The sequence below is a fragment of the Lepidochelys olivacea genome (genome assembly GCF_965140295.1).
Source record: "Lepidochelys olivacea isolate rLepOli2 genome assembly, chromosome: 7".
NCBI lineage: Eukaryota > Metazoa > Chordata > Testudines > Cheloniidae > Lepidochelys > Lepidochelys olivacea.
Window position 1 is genome coordinate 19,679,229 of NC_140417.1, and position 17,240 is coordinate 19,696,468.

At 45.8% G+C, this 17,240-nt stretch overlaps 1 long non-coding RNA gene across 1 annotated transcript in view; it reads right to left on the reverse strand.

Annotated features, from left to right (window-relative positions):
• Positions 1–17,240, reverse strand: part of LOC311523272 — a 29,523-nt gene that overhangs the window by 11,430 nt on the left and 853 nt on the right. The gene's annotated exons all lie outside the window — the stretch shown is intronic.

Consider the following 17,240-nt stretch of genomic DNA (forward strand, 5'->3'; position numbering starts at 1 on the left):
CTGGGGTGAGGGAGACAGGAGGGGCTGACATAAAGCCTGCAATGCTGACTTTATTCCCGTCCAGGTTTCTCCCATGCCTGTGAAGCCCCCTTTGGGCTGGTTTCAGGTCCCTTTGCACTACACAAATTTGACCCATACTATTTCTTCTGCTTTCTGCATCACTCAGTTTATGCTACTACCTCTCTTCTCTGCATGCCCTCACACTCTAGGTTAATAGCCACGATGCTGCTTATAACACAGCTATTGCTTATGTTGTCTCACTGTATATCTTATAGAGGCTAGACCATCACCTGTCACTGTGTTTGATAATGAACTTGCTTCAATCACTCACACAGATCTGCTCTCTAGTCTCCAGGAAGCTTGTCTTCTTAATGCCCCTACTCATAAGTTTGGCACTGTTGGCTCAAGAGCCTTTGACTTAAGTGGTATTATTAAACTCTGTAAAGCTGTTCAGAGGATGCAATTTGCATGAAGGGCACTAGGCAAAATAAAGCTATATTTGATTGTTCTGCTTAAATTAAAGCAAGAGGATAATGAAGAGAAATGCACTCAGGATGGTCTTTATCTAGACTATAAAAAGGAACTTAGCAAGGGGTGCAAAGCCACTGGGAAGAGCACAAAGCTAATTAGCTGATGTAAGCAACCCCCATGGAAGGTGGCACCATGGCCAGCAAGGGGATTGAACCTGGTTAGTTATTTGGGATCATGTTCTATATGCATTTCATGTACTAGGACAGGTGTGGGCAAACTTTGTGGCCCGAGGGCCACATCTGGGTGTGGAAATTTTATGGAGGACCATGAATGCTCACAAAATTGGGGGCTGGGGTGTGGGAGGGGGTGAAGGCTTCGACTGGGGGTGCAGGTTCTGGGGCTTGGGATGAGAGGTTGGGGGTGCAGGAGGGTGCTCCAGATTGGGACCAAGGGTTTTAGAGTGTGGGAGGGGGATCAGGCCTGGGGCAGGGGGTTGGGGCGCAGGAGGGGGTTGGGGGCAGGCTCTGGGTGGCGCTTACCTCAAGCAGCTCCCGGAAGCAGCGGCATGTCCCCACTCCGACTCCTATGCGGAGGTGCGGCCAGGCAGCTCTGTGTGCAGCCCCATCCGCAAGCACCGCCCCTTCAGCTCCCATTGCCCACGGTTGCTGGCCAATGGGTGCTGCGGGGGCAGTGTGTGGAGCCCCCTGGCTACCCCTATGCGTAGGAGGCGGAGAGGGAACATGCCGCTGTTTCCTGGAGCCATGGCACATGCGGAGCAGGGCAAGCCCCTGACCCCACTCCCCAGCTGGAGCTCAAGGATTGGATTAAAACATCTGAAGCGCCGGATGCGGCCCCTGGGCCATAGTTTGCCAACCTCTGCACTAGGATCTGCAGACTCCAGCACTGGGCCAGACTCTAACCCTCCTCTCTCTCAGGGGTTCAGAGCCCAAGCTACAGCCTGAGCTCTAATGTTTACACTGTTACTTTTAGCCCCATATCCCCACAAGCCAGAGTCAAGTGAGCCTGGCTTTGAGACACAGAGTCATGGGTTTTTCTTTGCGGCATAGACATACCCCATGAAACTACAGGTGTTGGGGTACTAATTTGGGTAAGTGTTTGCAAGATCAGGGCTTTCAGTAGTAAGCACCTGTGAGAAATAAAGTAGGGGGGGGGCAGCTCCCTTTGATGGACACCCAGCCAGCCAGCTAGCTGTAAAATCCCTCTTGGTAGCTGTTCTCTACTTGCTTTACCTGTAAAGGGTTAAAAAGTCCCCCAGGTAAAGTAGAAAAAGTGGGCACCTGACCAAAGAGCCAATGGGAAGGCTAGAACTTTTTAAAATTGGGAAAGAAACTTTCCCTTTGTCTGTTGTTCTCTCTGGGCTGCAGGGACACGGAGCAGCAATGCTATAAGCAGGAATGCTGTGTAAGGTTGAACCAGGTATGAAAAATTATCTTCCATACTTAGAAGGAATCATTTGGATAGGAAATGTTTAGATAAATGTGATTAGGCTTATTTCTTTATTTTGGCTTGTGGATCTCCTCTGTGCTAACCTCAGATGTTTTTGTTTGCTTTTAACCTTTAAGCTGAACCCCCAAGAAAGTTATTTTGGGTTCTTAATTTTTGGAATTGCTCTTTTAAAATCTAGCAAAAGCCTAAGTTCCAGATGTATTTTTTTCCTTTTTGTTTTTAATAAAAATTACCTTTTTAAGAACAGGATTGGATTTTTGGTGTCCGAAGAGGTTTGTGCATATGCTGTTTGATTAGCTGGTTTCCTTTGTTTTCTTTCTCAGCTCTTCCCCAAAGTGGCGGTGGTGGGGGCAGGGGGGTTAAAAAGGCTTGAGGGTACCCCACAGGGAGGAATTCCCTAGTGCTCCTTTCTGGGTCCAAGGAGGTTTTTTTACATTTGGGTGGTGGCAGCATTTACCAAGCCAAGGTCAGAGAAAAGCTGTAACCTTGGGAGTTTAATACAAGCCTGGAGTGGCAAGTATTAATTTTTAGAATTCTTGTGGGCCCCCACCTTCTGCACTCAAAGTGCCAGAGTGGGGATTCAGCCTTAACAGCACCTTAAATCAGTGTCTATGTTTTTTATTTGCATACAAACCAGTGGCACTTTCAGAATAATAGTTATTATAATGCCCACTCCAATGCTCAAAGTCAGTGGGAATTTTTCCATTGCCTTCACCAGGAATTGGATTAGGTCCATGATCAGAATATGTGCACTGACTCTTGGCTGGAACCACAATAATGCAAAGTCATATGTCCAGCTGTAACAGGAATGTTTACAATTCAGAGTTGCAGACCTAAGCAACTCCACTAAAGTTTCACATTCCAGAATCATCACGAACTACTGAAGCATAAAGGAGTTTGATTCCCTAGCAGCATCCCTTACAAACGTCTCCAACATGAGTTTGGGTTTTGGCTGGGGGGAGATGGGGACAAGCTGCGTAATTAATACCTCTCAACACATTTTAAACCGCTCTCATCACTAAAGTCATGCCCCTCCACCCCCCTGAACATGATGCTGTGACAAATGCTCAACCTCCATTTAAAATCATTATAATTAGCATGGGCTGAGCATTTCATAGGAACATGCGGTCCGAACAAAACCCTTTATTATTACTTTTTAAATGGCGCTCAAACTCCTTGAACTGATGAAACAGCATCAAGGAAGCTAGAAGTCATTGCTCACCCAGTGACTCACTCAGCTAACATTACATTGCCAACTGCACTTTTGAAGTAATACTTACCCCAGTGGTCTCCAACATTTTTAAGCACAAGATCACTTTTTGAATTTAAGTGCAACCCAGGATCTACCTCAAAGAAAACGTAGACATAACAGTAGTCACACAAACCCAAATGCCCCCTGCCTTGCCCCTTCTGAAGCTCCACCCCTCTCCCTCCATCACTCGCTCTCCCCCACCCTCGCTCGCTTTCACTGGGCTGGGACAGGAGGTTGGGGTGTGGGCTCTGTGCTGGGGGGTTCGGAGTGTGGGAGGAGCTCTGGGCTGAGCCTGGGGCAGAGATGGGGGGTGGGGGTGTTCAGGTTGCGGGCTCTGGGAGGGTGTTTGGGTGCAGGAGGGGGCTCAGGGCTGGGATCAGGAGTTGGGGTGCAGGAGGGGGTGCAGGGTGCAGGCTCTGGGAGGGAGTTGGGTGCAGGGGGCCTCAGGGCTGGGGGTTAGGGTGCAGGAGGGGGTTCAGGGCTGGGGCAGGGGGTTGGGGTGTGGGAGAGGTGTGGGGTATGGGCTCTGGCCGGGTGCTACTTACTCAGGTGGCTCCCAGGCAGGGGCACAGCGGGGCTAAGGCAGGCTCCCTGCCTGCCCTGGCCCCACGCCCCTCCCAGAAGTGGCTGACATGTCTGGCAGTGGCTCCTGGGGTGGGAGGGGCAGGTGGCTCCGTGCACTGCCCCTGTCCGCAGGCACCACCCCCACAGCTCCCATTGGCCATGGTTCCCATTCCTGGCCAATGGGAGCTGCGGGGGTGGTGTCTGCAGGTAAGGGCAGTGAGCAGAGACACCCCCCCCCCCAGGAGCTGCTGCCATACATGCCAGCCGCTTCTGGGAGTGGCATGGGGCCACGGCAGGCAGGGAGCCATTGCGCCGCTGGACTGTTAGTGAACGATCTCCCAGTTTGGCTGCAGGAGGGTTGGCAACTGTAGACTGAGACTGACTGTCAGAGGCGCCACGATTGACAAGGTCATTCGCAATCTAATGGCTGGTGACCACTGAGTTAGACCATCCTAGTGAACAACTCACTGCTCCAGAGAAGTCAAATGGAGGCACCACACACCAGAAGTGCTGAAGCTGAATCAAGTTCTCCTATAACCAGTGACAGTGCACAGAGAGGATGCAAAGAGAAAATCAGCTTGTTTTTAAGAAATAGAAATGTGGCTGGCTAGAGGTGGATGGAGTTTACTCTGCATGGGTCAGCAGTGAGTTATGAGGGAGAATTGGAGACTGAAGGCTCCATCAAGCTCTCAAATGGAATACAAGGAACCCCTATGAAAAGGGTTAGAAGGGGAAAGGTCACTGAGAAGGTTGGAGTACTGGACTGTACTCAGGGCTGCACTGTAATTCAGACTGGGGGAGGGTATTTCTGGATTGCATAAAGCCATTCAGGTCTGTTTCTCTTGATAAAACCATTGCTGTCTAAAGATCTAAAGAAAGAAGAAACTTGCTGATGCAATGCCCGTTCGTGGCTGAGCCGGTGGCCCACTCTGGCAGCTCACATGGAACATAAAAGGTCAGAAGAGATAGAGATGGAAATGTCTTAGAGGACAGATTCTGTCTGCCTGCATAGACTAGACACAGCCCCCTGACATGTCAGATATTAAATGGTTTGATTGCTCCCTATCCTGGTCCTGGGACAGCACAGCTACACTGTATGTGTTATGCCTTACTTGAGCTTGACTGCAAGGTGCCAGTCCAGGCCTCAGTGACTGAAATATGCTCTTGGCCTTCTGATTAAGATCAAACTATGACTTAGTAGAGTTGCTCCTGATTTATGCTGGTGAGATCAGAATTAGGCCCTACATGCCAAAGCACGATTTAGGGGAAATAAAGGAGTCTTTCCTGGTTTTGCATCAGAAGTATGGGAAACTCCTCGCTCAAGGCTTTGATGCCAAACACTATACTAGCCCCATGTTCACTCAGAACTGGGCCCAGGCTTGTGACCCACAGCAGATCTCTTGACAAAACTGAGTTTGTAATAAAACCCCAAACCAACCAAACCCCATGTCTTTGGGGTTTTGCTGGACCTCTGACAAAAAACAAGGGCCTGACCCCCCGGCCCCTTTCCCCTCCACTGACATAAATCAGTGAATTGAGTCAAATGGAGCTATGCTGATTAACACCAGCTGAGGTTCTGGCCCCAAGTTAACAACAACTAAACAAACAGCTCTGTATAACTGTGTTGTTTCTTTCTTCTTCAGGTGTTTTGTTTTGTTTTGTTTTTTGAGGGGGGGAATTCACATTTGTGAACAACATCAACATTGAAGGAGGAAGCAAACACACAGAAGGGAAATCATGTTCCTGCTGGCCAACAAGAGACAAGACTCCCACTTCTCTCACTTGAGCTAAATAGGACCTCTCTATTCAGCAGTCCTATTACCTATTGCTGAACAGGGGCCTTAACTGCTAGTTAGATTGTCCAACCTCTTTGTAGGCCCAGCCACTAGAGGGCGACATCCTTCTCCCACACACATACACAAAGCCAAAGTGTCAGAGGGTCAAAACCAAACTGCAAAGTTTCCTGTGTGCAGTGAAGCAATGAAGACTCTCAGGAAAGAGTGGAGATTTGGTCCTAATAGGGGTATGAGATGTCCCTATTTTATAGGAACGGTCCTAATATTCAGCGCTTTGTCTTATAACAAGCACCTATTACCCTCCACCTCCTTTCCCGATTTTTCACACTTGCTATCTGGTCACCCCTCGGTCCTAATAAATGAAGAGTCCTACATTCAGTTTGAGCACTGCTACAAAATGGAGTGGACATAAGCCAGCATCCACCCCCACCACATCAAAAGGAGTTGGTTTATTCTCCTCTGTCTAATGCTGTCCTAACTGTGTGTGTTCAGTTAGCCCAGCACTTGGGGGCTGCAGGGACAATGTGGGATTAGGACTGGAACTGAGATGGAAGCAACTTGATTTTAAGACATTGTCCACAACATAAACAAAACAAAACATAGGACACACCAAGTAACCACTTGACTAACTTATGAAGCTGATGTTGATTTGTGAGATTATTGCCAAAGCTACTGTAAGACGGGAAGATGACGAAAGAGAAAGATCAAAGAGAAATGAAAGTTATAATCATACTTTTATGAAAGCTCTCAAAGTAGACACAGTCAAGGCAAAATGTAAGCACATCACTTGAACAAGCTCTTTGAATGAGGGGATTGTGCTGAAAGTGACAGCAATAATGGTCTGTGAGAAATATAAATTGATCACTGTCAAGCAGGTAGCTCCTTTTGTCTAGCAGTAAGTTGATAACCAAGGTGCAATCTGCATATTGTTTTTAGATATGTTGCTTTCAAGATTTGAGTTGGTCGCTGCGCTAATCGGTATGGAAAAGATGACAAGTAGGACTAATGGAGACAGAGCTGAACCAAAAACCCAGGTCCCAAGACTCTCAAATGTAGGTTTGTTTGACATTTGAACAGGGGTCCGGTGCCAGAACTGAATTTTGTTCCATTGTCTCCCCTCTAATTATTACTTTATATTTATCATTATATTTTATCTAGTCAAATGATAACATTTGTGGATTCTGAATCTTCCTCTGCTCCCCTTCTTCACATACATCTCAGCCTCTTTTAAAGTACCAACATTCCACTGCAACATTGGTACATCAGTGAGGGCAGGGAGAGCCAGGGTACATCTACACTGCAATAAAACACCTGTGGCAGGCCCGGGTCAGCTGACTTGGGCTCACAGGGTTCAGAATGTAGGGCTATAAAAATTGCAGGGTCGATATTTGGGCTCAGGCTGAAGCATAAGCTCTGGGACCCTGTGAGTAGGGAGGGTCCCAGAGTCCAGGCTCTAGCCCGAGCCCAAACATCTACATTGCGATTTTATAGCCCTGAAGCCCAATCCCTGTGAGCCAGTCAGCAGACACAGGCCAGTGGCAGGTGTTTTACTGCAGCGTAGACATACCCCCCTCTCCCCCCAATTCTTCTAGCAGCACTGGAAGGGTCAGCTAGCACAAAGATGCAGGCCAGGTAAGTTATGTTAGACAGGAATGTTAGACAACACTGAAGCAGTTAATGGGCAAATGATTCGAACGATGTTTGACAAGTTTTTAGTTGCAGCTCCTACAAACCATCATGCTGTCACTTTTGAGAGATGACTCTTCAAACAACAGAAGAATTATGGAGTCCTTCCCATGCCGAGCGATCAAACAATTTTGCTTTTTATAAAAGTGTTTAGAACAAACAGCTCCAGTTTATTGAGCATGTGTTAAAAGGAACTTGCAAGCTAGACAGATGATCATCAAGGAGCATCTTCAGTTTGTATCTTAACTCTTTTTTAATGGGATTAGATTCTGTGTAATTTAACATCCTAAATGCCTTAGAGAATATTAAAACAAGGCAAATAACATGACTCAATGTAGGTGGGATATATTTCTAGCATGTTTGTGTCACAATTACCAGACTAACTGCACCTCTGACCCCTCAGTCTCAATCCTCTCTAGCAGTCCCCTGTCTCTTAGTAGAATCACATGGTTCTCTGTCTCCCCTGGTGTATCAACTAGGATTATGGATTTATGTGCAGACACTGCTATTCTGTTCCCTCGGAAAGTAATGACAATGATAATTACTGACCAAACAGCCTCCTGGAAGCCCAGTATTAGCTATTTAGAACAAAAGTATTCCAGAGAAAACAGATGATAAACAATAAAACAGCCTATTAGCACACCCGATTGCCAGGTATCTACCCATCTTCCACGCCGGGACAGTGCAATGACTAATGCCCTTTCAGAAAGTTTCTTGTTATGTCAGAGCTGACTGACACCACCTTAGACAGCTCCTGGCAACTCACCCCCATCACAAGAATTTAGACAGCTTATAGCCCCCTGATTGCCAGCTTCTCAGCCTGGCAAAACAAGCTTGCATCAGCCTTGGAGACAGGATGCAAGATCCTGGAGGCTGATACTTGATACTAGAAGAGCAGCGAAGGTGACTGTGGAATACCTGCACTCCAGTGGGAGAAGTAGGACACACCATAACACAGGGTTTTCCACATCTGTAAGCTTTTTTAAAATGTTTTGCTGTTGACCACAGAATATGACATTTCCAGGTGGTGTGTGTAATTTCACACACTTTTCTTTTAATAATGTATAAATTTAGTGCTCTTGGGAAGAAAAAAAAAAGGGGGCTTGCAGTCATGGTTGATTATGCTTAGAACAGGAAGAAGTTGGGCAAGATTTCGGCACTCTTGTCACACAACACCTCAGTTTTGACAAGTTGCAGCACCTTCTGCCATGGGCAGCAGGTATCATAGGCTTGGGGAAGCTGTACCCCCGAAAACAGCCAGGTGTGGCCCCACCTATGCTCTGCCCCCATTTGCCCCCACCTTCTGACTTGTCACAGCTCACTGTCTCCCTGTGGGGTCATCCCAGCTTGGGCCATGCCACCCGCCCTCCCATCACTCCGGGGATGGGAGTGGCGGGGGGAGAGGGCTGTGGCCACACCGCCCACCCATCGCTCCAGGGATGTGGGGGGCTGCGGAAACCACAACCAATGGGAGCTGTGGGCGCAGCACTTGCGGGCGTGGAGCCTCCCTGTCCACCAATGTGCCTGGGGCTGCAGGGACTTGGCAGCCACTTCCTGGGAGCTGCGGCAAGTGCCTCCAAGATCCCGAACACCCTGCCACACCCAAACCCCTCATCCCTGGCCCCACCCCAGAGCCTGCACCCCCATCTGGAGCTCTCACCCCCCACACACCTGCCCCAACCCATGCCCGGTAAAAGTGATTGAGGGTGGGGGAGAGTGAGCAACAGAGGGAGCGGGGATGGAGCAAGTGGGGGCAGGGCCTCGGAGAAGGGGTGGGGCAGGGACAGGGCTTTCCAAAAGGGGCAGGGGTGTTCAGTTTTGTGCCATTAGAAAGTTGGCATCCCTACACGCCGCCCGCCCTTATGTCACTCCGGGGCTGGGGGAGTTGGGGGCACTCCAGGGCTGTGGGCAGTAGCTGGGGCAGGTGCTGGTGGCTGTGATGGGAGGGGAGGGGCTCCGACAGGGCGGGGCTCAGGTGGAAGGGGCAACGAGAGAGTGGGTGATGTGGCCACAGGGCCCCCCAGCTGTGGAAGGGCAGATGACACAGCCCCCTGTAGTAGCCTCTGTTATTACAGTTCTGGGCCCTCAGTCTTGCTACTGAAGTTTTGCTCCCACCCCGTACTTGCTGTTAAAGTCCTGGGCTCACACAGTCCTGAGAATGTAGGTTAGTCCTGACCAGCAGGATCCACTGCAATTCCAGAACTCAATTCTAATTCACAGTATTTCCCCATGCTTTGATCCTGATCTGCAGCACTCCCTCCCATTCCAGTTGTGATCATTTTAAAAGGATCCAGTCTGAAGGACTTGAAATCTGGGAAGCTTTCATATTAATGTCACTTGTGACCACTACTCAGATACATGCATTACTCTTACTGAAATACCTGTGGGTCATTTAGCTGCTGAGCTTCTTTGAGAACTAAAGTACAGTACTAGCTGCTGAAAACTGGATTTTTGTTCATTTGTTGTTTTTGGTCTTCAGCCCAATGTATAGTGTTATTGATTTACATTCAGCCTTGAAATAGCTCCATTGATTTCAGTGGCATTATACCAAGGGTGAATTTGGTCCAAAATGTCTTCAAGGACAACATTTCCCATCAGTACCTGCTTGTACTGCAATGTGTGTAAGGTGGTATAACTTAGATTGGTTCAGATATTTGGGGGGGGGGCAAATTTTTCAGATTGTGATTTAAATATACAATAAAAAGAACTTAACCAGGCTTTGACCCCACCCCACCCCACCCGCAGCACACAGCCTCCAGGAGATGGGAGGACATGGGGAGACTTCCAGAGACCCCCACCATAGCAGGGAGGCAAGGACTGGTGCAGACACCCTCACCATGAGGTCTCTTGGGTGGCTTTGGGAGAATGGGAAGAGTGAACCCACAGAAAGGGGGAACGCCTCATGCACCTGCCAAGCTTGGTGTGTGTGTGTTTTGAGGTTCCTGCCAACCCCCCGCTGTCACTGCCTGGGACTGTTGGCACAAATCCATTAGCATGGGGACAGGGCTCCTTACACTACCATCTGCCTGAGGGTCAGGCACCTCTAAGGTTACCACCTGGCTAGTATTTGACAAGCCTGGCCAGTTTTGGGGTTTTTTTTAAATGGATTTGCCAGTTGCTAGAAAAATAATGTAATCTGCCTTTTTTATTCCCCTGTGGGTCTTAAGATTTGCAGGATCACCCCAATACACTGGGATATCCAACGTTAACAGTTTGTGTCCAGCTAAAGATGCTGCAGCGTTCCCACCTCCAGGGTTTGAGTGATAATAGAGCAAAACTTGAAAATAGAGCAGATGTCTGCCCACCAATCGACGTGAGTGGGAGAGGATTTGAGTCACACAAAGTGAGGAGACCTGTGAGTTCTCTCTAGATACTGCAGTTGGCTATTTGGGGTGAGGGGGGTGGGTTGCAGAGTTGCCGCCGAAGATCTGGAGTGAGTGAATGACATGCCGGCGAACTGGCTCCAGCTCACCACTGCCTATGCCTGCAAAACTTAGTGATAGGCATGGTCTGTCCTCCACTCTTGGGTCTACCAAAACCCCTGAGTGTTAGGGAGTCTGAACAAGTGCAAGGCAGCTAAATTCTATTCTCATTTACACCAGTCTAAGACCAAACTATCTCCAATGACTAATAGTTTTACGCAAGTGTAAATAGAGCCAGAATTTACACCGGGGGGGGGGGGAGTCCAACACTTTACAGATCACAACTGAATTTGGCCTACCAATTTTATACTAGCTATTACACATACAATTCTCAGTATAACCTATCTTTGTAGTTACAGGACCAGTATTAACAAACAGCCATGTAAAGCACTGGCTTTCAACCTTTCCAGACTAATGTACCCCTTTCAGAAGTTTGATTTGTCTTGCGTAACCTCAAGTTTCATCTCACTTAAAATCTACTTGCTTACAAAATCAGACACAAAAATACAAGTTGCACAGCACACTATTACTGAAAAATTGCTTACTCATTTTTACCATATAATTATAAAATAATTGGAATATAAATTATACTTTCATTTCAGTATATAGAATATAGAGCAGTATGAACAAGTCATTGTCTGCATGAAATTTTAGTTTCTGCTGACTTCGCTAGTGCTTTTTATGTAACCTGTTGTAAAACTAGGCAAATATGTAGATGGGTTGATGTACCCCCTGGAAGATCCCTGCATATTCCCAGAAGTACAAGTACCCCTGATTGAGAACCACTGATGTAAAGGAGTCTGGGTACTTGATGAAAGACTCCAAAATCAAGACAGAAGTTCAACAACATGCACACTAACAGACTTCCATTTTAAAACTACTAGGAAAAGAAAAATTTCTGTCTAGAATGACTGACACATTGTGGCTTTTTATCTCTAATTCAAACAGATTCATTTATTAAGAGGTTCTCTCATAATCTCAGTTATACTGGTGGAAAACTGAAAAACCTGGAGCTTTGCACAGTGATCCCTACATAGTAGAGACCAGTTCTTTGAAAATCTTTGATTTCAGACTGGGAGACATGACATGCTCCTTCCCAGAGGACGGGTTTGGTTTGACTGTTTGTGGTGAATTGGATGCTTGCAGAAGCGGGGAACCGATTACACAGGCTTAAACTGGGGATAATGCAGACAGCGGTCATGCTCAGCTACCTCTGGGTATGTACTGCAGTTCTGGTCAGCAACAGTCCAGATATTCCACTTCTGGGCTCCGTACGCTGCTTGGTCAATGTGTTCAGTTACTGACCTGTACCATGTCCACCATCAGCCTGTGTAATTAATCCCCGCCCCATTTATAGCAGATTTTAGACAATCCCATGAATAATCAATTACCTTTTTAATCTCTAACCATCCTGGCTACTTTTTACAACAAGCCTTTTAAAGTATTTAACAGTGCCAGCATTTGATTTACCTGTTGGTAAAGTACTGGAGGAGGACAGAGTTAAAGCAAACCATTTGCTGCTCTCTTACTGACTTTCACATCCTCTGGAAAATCTAAGCATAAAAGGACTAGACTGCAAGGATGATTTTGAGCCTGGTGCTCTAACTAGACAAGCCAAGTTATCTCATGTGCTTCATAAATGTGAGAAATAATGAAAGCTAACGTTAACAGTTAAGTAGAACAACATGCAGTGAAATGATCTCCATGTAGTTGTACACTAAGCATTAGGCTATTTTAGATGTGCCTATTCCGCCATCTGGTGGCATTTACAAATCATATCATAGGCAGTCTCTGCATTTTCATAATCTATTTCAATGCATACACCCACGTTAATTTAAAATTCTACTCCTGATAGGTTTCAGAGTAACAGCCGTGTTAGTCTGTATTCACAAAAAGAAAAGGAGTACTTGTGGCATCTTAGAGACTAACCAATTTATTTGAGCATAAGCTTTCGTGAGCTACAGCTCACTTCATCGGATGCATACTGTGGAAAATACAGAAGATGTTTTTAATACACACAGACCATGAAAAAATGTGCGTTTATCACTACAAATGGCCCACTTTGATTATCATACACATTGTAAGGAGAGTGATCACTTTAGATAAGCTATTACCAGCAGGAGAGTGGGGTGTGGGGAGAGAATACCTTTTGTAGAGATAAACACCCATTTTTTCATGGTCTGTGTGTATAAAAACATCTTCTGTATTTTCCACAGTATGCATCCGATGAAGTGAGCTGTAGCTCACGAAAGCTTATGCTCAAATAAATTGGTTAGTCTCTAAGGTGCCACAAGTCCTCCTTTTCTTTTTACTCCTGATAGGTTACTTTGACTTTTAATTCCATAGAACACATCCCCAGTTCTGCCCTCCAACATTTTCTCTCTTCTCCCTTCTCTCCCACATTCCCAAGTTCTTTCACTCTTCTGTACTTTTCTCTTCACATCCAAACTTCACTCAAAGGTTGTTCAGATCACAGCTCTTGAGCCATCCTAGAGCTCTTTAAGCCCGTCCAGAAATTCTAGCCTCCCTTGGTCTATTTTGAGCCACCTCTTTGTATGAAAGATGAGTTTTTCACTGGCTCAGCCAGACTTAAAACACAGGCCTGGCCGAGCAAAACAGTGGGGTAACAACAGGGTTATAAATGAGAATCAGCAGTTTGATTCCACCTGAGAGTTCCCAGTGCACCCCTCCACCAGCACAAAGCTGCCTGTCCTAAAGCTAGCTAACCCAGACGAAGGAGGATCCCCCATAGTCAGAACAGGGGGACACTTGGATGGCATAGAGCCACCATTCCCTCCCTGCATCCTGGTGATCCCAAGCTGCCACTACTACTTAGATCAGCCCCCGCATTGCTTTAATTTGTACCTGGGGCCTAGTCCAGGGTAGAACAGCCCAGAATCAGAACATAAAGATAACTTAAAAAAAAAAATCAACTTTTCACCCCCCCTTTGCCTCCAACTTGTATCAAGCACCCCTGAGTCAAGCTTCAGGATACAGTTCCTAGTATTCTGGAATGTCTATGTTCATACCATAGAATAAATACAGCAAACAAATTAATTCATGGACACCTAGGACTTCAGGATTGCTGTCAAGTTCTGCTCCATCGCTTCTGTGTTATACAGACAGAATTCAGATCCCCCTGTGCCAGAAATATAGGCCCCATACCATTTATACTAAAGCTATTACTATGTACCATTAGATTAGCTGTTAGCAATATAGGGTCTATAACATACAGCTGAGCAGTTCTGCTGCCATCCAGTAGAGGGTGGCCACACACATACACTACACAGTATTCCAATATGTTTAACACAGCAAATTGACCCTCAATATATTCATAAAAGACATAAGCCATTAAGGAATTTTTTTCCAGACACTGTGAAAAAAAGAAAACAGCTCCACAATTAATATGAAATACCCTGGGGATGGGAGATGAAAAGTCTAAATGATGCCACTGGCATCTGTGAGAATTCAAATTCATTTCAGCATAACTGAGCATCATCCCAGACATAGCTAGCCAGAGTGGAGCCAAAATGGACAGTGAGGGTCAGATGCCCAGCTGGTATAAATCAATGCAGACCACAGTGGACTTATGCTGATTTGTGCCAACTGAGAATCTGGCCCATGATCTCCTGCTATTTAGTGCTCTGCAAGCAATATTCCCCCATGAAAGGCTACCAGCAAAGTACAGGAGAAGAGACAACTTTGAAGTCATTGTGACTACCATCCAGTGATGGTATATTAGCCCCTTGACATTTGTATTAAGGATGTCCCTGCCCACAAAGAACTTGACAATGGCAAATCCAGTCTGAGCATTCAGTTATGAGAACCAATGCGCCAGATCCAAACCCCACCAAACAGCTAATTCCAAAATTGGATCCAAATCCTTGCATCTTGAGCCCATCTCTTGTTCACATTCTTGTTAGCGTATCATGATGACTTTAATGAGAGTGATGCCAACTTAAGTGAGGTCTGTGCCCTGTAGCCATGTTCTGTGGGAACAAACAATTTCTGGTGTAACAATTTAAAAAAAAGGACTGCATTTACACAGACTCATTTTCCTCGCCCAGTGACTCATACTGTCTGCATAAATGCCTTGTGTTGCCTAGTATAAATTTAGATAATACCAAGATCTCTCCCTGGGAGTGTGATAATCAAATCCACTTCATCTACATCACTGGAATGTTTAATATGTAATTAGGAAACTAGGATTTACCTGACTGAGATGCCACTTGTGAGGTTAAATTATCTCTGGCTCAGAGGCACAACACCATTGGCTTATTCCAGTGTGGCACTTGTCTGTGGGAAGGCCATCATTTGACCTCTTATTGGGTTTTCTATTACTATGTGAGTACCCCAAAGTGGGTAAGATGCCTGTCACAGGGTATTCACTCACCACCAGTGGCACCTCTTCCTGGCTGTTCTGGGAATTCTCTCTTTCAGGTCTGACGCATCCACTTGCAGTCTCTTTCCTGTTATCTTCTCTCTCACTCTGAAGTCCCTCTCTCACTCCAGGAGCTGTGGCCAGGTCACTATGTGATTTCCCCTTCTGGAGTATAGAGTCTCACTATACCTGCCGTCCAGATAATACTACTCCACCAGTGGCTAGTAGGAGAACCAGGCATGCCCACCGCTCCAGATTCCAGCCCAGGGACCCTAAGACACAGTCAAAATCTGCTCAGTCCCCAGATTTGCTGCTCTCCCTCTGGGCTGCTTCCTACTTGCTTCCCCTAGGCTTTCTTCTCCACTCTTCTCTCTGTGGGTATGCCTTTCCCTCAGGGCCAGGCTCCCAGGGTCTTACTCTTTCCCTGGATTCCCTCTAATGCATAAAAGGTGGCTACAGACTTTCTTAATGCAATCACCTTTCTGCTCTCAATTTACTGACTTTATACCAGTCCCTCCTGTTCCTCCCCAACTGTACTCCATCTTCAATCAGTCCTTCAGTCCCTGGCTCTTCTCCAGGGACAGCCTATCAGGTTAGTTACCCTAATTTACAAGCTCTGCCCTGTGTGTGGTAGACACCCTCATCACAGTGCTTTACAGAAACAAGTAAAGGCATGCTCCCTGCCCTAGAGAGGTTACAATCTAATGTCTGGACCCTGTAAATTGATCAGTACAGGCTGACCCCTACCAGGTAGATCAAGTCACAGGACTAAGGCCTTAGAGCTCAAATCTGCAAATGCTCAGGCTGATGACTAACATGCCTCATTGTTTGCAGAGAAAGATGCTAACTACATATGTGAGACAACAAATGAGGTCAGTAAACAACTACCAGGGAAAGGGAGAGGCGTGGAAAAAGGTCAGTAATAAAATCAGATATTTACTCATCTAGGCCTGATCTTGAAACTCGATCAGCAGAGGTAGACTCCCATAGACTTCAATGAGATCACACAGGTGTAGGGATCCACCAGCACAAAAGCAATTGCAGAACTGGGGATGTAAGGCATGCACACATCTTCATGGTTCTATTAAATTTGTAATTAAAATGTATACATTTATTTACCACTAAGACTCAAAGAAGCTAGAGGGTATTTTGTATAATACAATAGTAGCATGACAAATAAGCTAGTTAAAGAGTCTCCAGATTGATCCCATTTTCATTCTCGTTCTTTTAATTTTTTCCCTTACATATGGCCCCTAGACACCTGGGTAAAGAGCAGCCTAACACTGCTTAGACAGATAAATAGATAAGCAGCTATACAGGATGAAAAACAGATAAGCAGTGAAGTTGGATGTCCTCCAAATTTGTTATGTTATACTTAATTCAATTGTCATGTCTTGCTTTAGTGCAGCAATTTACTGTCCTATTTCCCTCTTTCCAGTCCATATGGGCTGAGGCTTTTTCTTAAATTTTAAAATAAAACCAGTAAAATAGTTTTTTTTTTTAAACTGTTCAAGTTCTTCAGAATTTTTGATCAGTGTGGCCTCGTAGTATAAAAGAATACACACTTTTAAAAATCAGCTAACAGTTTATTATATATAATAAAATTTTCTAACATGGGGGAGCAGTATCTGACTGGGGGAATTCTTTCTTTCACAGCACCATAAAAATCTCTCCTCTGCTTTTCAGAGCAAATAGGTTTTGAGCCTGCACTTTCCATGCTAAACAGGAAAGTGATCATAACTGGGATTCTGCATTTATTTTCATAGCTGTTTGATTTGCTGTACATAACTGAACCAAGATTGTACTGTTTCAAAGATTGGGGAGTAATGGATACAAGAAAGTGGATGTTTAAAAATTCAATTAGTATGGTTATTTATAAAAAAGCAGTTATTCCTACAGCTAAATCAGATCAGTTCTGTGCCTTTAATTTCCATTTAGGAATTTGTAAGATAGTTGTCCAACAGCAAAATGGGCTAAATTCAGTGACATGAAAGATGCTGCTCTACCATTTGCACTGATTTTGGGGTCCCATGTGGACAACTGAAAATGCCCCTGCACACCACACATCTTTCCTTTTCAAGTTCCTGTGAAACATTCATTAGGGAAGGAACCAGAGAGTGAGATAGTATTTGCCAGAAGGGCAACACATTCAGCCCCTAAACCTATAAATGACTTGAAATTTGGTGTCACAAGGCATCTGT